Genomic DNA, 3245 nt, shown 5'->3' on the forward strand with positions numbered 1-3245 from the left:
TGAGCAGAAACTGATAGCCAAGTTGATAGCACACATGAGGACGGCCTCAACCGGGATCTTGGGTTCATGTCACACTATCTGTAACCCCCACAGCTTGCCTGGACTTGCAGAATCTCACTGGCTGTCCTGTCTGGAGACACTCACTGACATTGGGATAAATAAGTCTTGAAATGGGGCATTGGGGTGAGCGGAGAGTTTGCAATGGGGCACTGGGGTGAGTGTTGGGTTTGCAATGGGGTGCTGGGGTGAGTGTTGGGTTTGCAGTGGGGCACTGGATGAGTGTTGGGTTTGCAATGGGGAGGTTGGGGTCAGTTTTGAGTTTGCAATGGGGCTCTGGGGTGAGTGTTGGGTTTGCAATGGGGAAGTTGGGATGAGTGTTTGGTTTGCAATGAGGCTCTGGGGTGAGTGTTGGGTTTGCAATGGGGAGGTTGGGGGTGAGTGTTGGGTTTGTAATGGGGCTCTGGGTGAGGGTTGGGTTTGTAATGAGAGGTTGGGGTTTGTCAGGAGCTCCATGTGGAGCTGGGCGCGCGGTGATGACGCCATCAGTCGGCGTCGGGCCTGTCAATCGCTGGGTGCCGGGGCTCGGAGTTGGGCAGCGGGGCCGGGGTTTCAATGAGAGACCGGAAGGGAGTTTTCCTGCGGCTCCTGAGGTGGAGCGGTGACGGCGGCCTGTCGGTGCAGCTCACCCGGTGAGAGAGGCGGGGGACTCCGGAGCGGCGCCGACTCTCCCCGAGCGACTGGTGCGCGGAGCTCTGACTGTTGCTATGGAGATAAACAGCGCCCCCCCGCCCCGTTTCGCAGCATCTCCGCTTCTCGCCCCCGTCCCCGTCCCCCGTCCTCCCCCCAACCCCCCCCAACCCCCCGTCCCCCACCACGAAACCCCCTGTCCCCGCCCCCATCTCCACATCCCCGTCCCCAACCCCCCGTCCCCCCCCAAACCCCGGCCCCCCCCAACCCCCGTCCCCCACCACGAAACCCCCGTCCACCGTCCCCCCAACCCCCTGTCCCCGCCCCCATCTCCACATCCCCAACCCCCCAACCCCCTGTCCCAACCCGTCCCAACCCCCTGTCCCCCCCGTCCCAACCCCCTGTCCCACCCCTTCCCAACCCCCTGTCCCCCCCCCCGTCCCAACCCCCTGTCCCCACCCCCTGTCCCCCCCCGTCCCAACCCCCTGTCCCACCCCTTCCCAACCCCCTGTCCCCCCCCGTCCCAACCCCCTGTCCCCCCCCGTCCCAACCCCCTGTCCCCCCCCCGTCCCAACCCCCTGTCCCCCCCCGTCCCAACCCCCTGTCCACCCACGTCCCAACCCCCTGTCCCCCCCCCCCGTCCCAACCCCCTGTCCCCCCCCCGTCCCAACCCCCTGTCCCCCCCCCGTCCCAACCCCCTGTCCCCCCCCCGTCCCAACCCCCTGTCCCCCCCCCGTCCCAACCCCCTGTCCCCCCCCCCGTCCCAACCCCCTGTCCCCCCCCGGTCCCAACCCCCTGTCCCCCCCCGTCCCAACCCCCTGTCCCCCCCCGTCCCAACCCCTGTCCCCCCCCGTCCCAACCCCCTGTCCCCCCCCCGTCCCAACCCCCTGTCCCCCCCCCGTCCCAACCCCCTGTCCCCCCCCGTCCCAACCCCCTGTCCACCCCCGTCCCAACCCCCTGTCCCCCCCCCCGTCCCAACCCCTGTCCCCCCCCCCGTCCCAACCCCCTGTCCCTCCCCCGTCTCAACCCCCCTGTCCCCCCCCCGTCCCAACCCCTGTCCCCCCCCCGTCCCAACCCCCTGTCCCCCCCCCGTCCCAACCCCCTGTCCCCCCCCGTCCCAACCCCCCTGTCCCCCCCCCGTCCCAACCCCTGTCCCCCCCCCCGTCCCAACCCCCTGTCCCCCCCGTCCCAAACCCTGTCCCCACCGTCCCACACCCTGTCCCCCCCCGTCCCCAACCCCCTGTCCCCCCCCGACCCCCACCTCCGGTCCCCCCCGACCCCCACCTTCGGTCCCCCCCGACCCCCACCTCCGGTCCCCCCCGACCCCCACCTCGGTCCCCCCCGACCCCACCTCCGGTCCCCCCCGACCCCCACCTCCGGTCCCCCCCGACCCCACCTCCGGTCCCCCCCCGACCCCCACCTCCGGTCCCCCCCCGACCCCCACCTCCGGTCCCCCCCCGACCCCCACCTCCGGTCCCCCCCCGACCCCCACCTCCGGTCCCCCCCGACCCCCACCTCCGGTCCCCCCCGACCCCCACCTCCGGTCCCCCCCGACCCCCACCTCCGGTCCCCCCCCGACCCCCACCTCCGGTCCCCCCCCGACCCCCACCTCCGGTCCCCCCCCGACCCCCACCTCCGGTCCCCCCCCCGACCCCCACCTCCGGTCCCCCCCCGACCCCCACCTCCGGTCCCCCCCGACCCCACCTCCGGTCCCCCCCCGACCCCCACCTCCGGTCCCCCCCCGACCCCCACCTCCGGTCCCCCCCCGACCCCCGACCCCCACCTCCGGTCCCCCCCCCGACCCCCACCTCCGGTCCCCCCCCGACCCCCACCTCCGGTCCCCCCCCGACCCCCACCTCCGGTCCCCCCCCGACCCCCACCTCCGGTCCCCCCCCCGACCCCCACCTCCGGTCCCCCCCCGACCCCCACCTCCGGTCCCCCCCGACCCCCACCTCCGGTCACCCCCCGACCCCCACCTCCGGTCCCCCCCCGACCCCCACCTCCGGTCCCCCCGACCCCCACCCTCCGGTCCCCCCGGTCCCCCACCTCCGGTCCCCCCCGGTCCCCCACCTCCGGTCCCCTCCCGGTCCGCCCCGACCCCCACCTCCAGTCCTCTCGGTCCCCCGCGACCCCAACCTCCGGTCCTCCCGGTCCCCCCCGATCCCCACCTCCGGTCCTCCGGGTCCCCCCCGACCCCCACCTACGCTCCTCCCGGTCCCCCCGACCCCCGACTCCGGTCCTCCCGGTCCCCCCCGACCCCCACCTCCGGTCCTCCCGGTCCCCCCCGACCCCCACCTCCGGTCCTCCCGGTCCCCCCGACCCCCACCTCCGGTCCTCCCGGTCCCCCCCGACCCCCACCTCCGGTCCCCCCCGACCCCCACCTCCGGTCCTCCCGGTCCCCCTCGACCCCCACCTCCGGTCCTCCCGGTCCCCCCCGACCCCCACCTCCGGTCCTCCCGGTCCCCCCGACCCCCACCTCCGGTCCTCCGGGTCCCCCCCGACCCCCACCTACGCTCCTCCCGGTCCCCCCCGACCCCCACCTCCGGTCCTCCCGGTCC

The 3245-nt window shown here is 74.3% G+C and overlaps 1 protein-coding gene across 2 annotated transcripts in view; it reads left to right on the forward strand.

Annotated features, from left to right (window-relative positions):
• The first annotated feature begins 521 nt into the window (after positions 1–521).
• The window catches only part of trmt10a (tRNA methyltransferase 10A), a 16699-nt gene continuing 13975 nt past the window's right edge, over positions 522–3245 (forward strand). The window contains exon 1 of one of the 2 annotated variants that reach the window (XM_078212025.1): positions 522–689. The gene's annotated coding sequence lies outside the window, so the exon portion shown is untranslated. Of the gene's footprint in view, positions 741–3245 lie in introns of both variants that reach the window. The other variant, XM_078212031.1, reaches the window with a different exon arrangement.

Source organism: Mustelus asterias, chromosome 1 (genome assembly GCF_964213995.1).
Source record: "Mustelus asterias chromosome 1, sMusAst1.hap1.1, whole genome shotgun sequence".
NCBI lineage: Eukaryota > Metazoa > Chordata > Chondrichthyes > Carcharhiniformes > Triakidae > Mustelus > Mustelus asterias.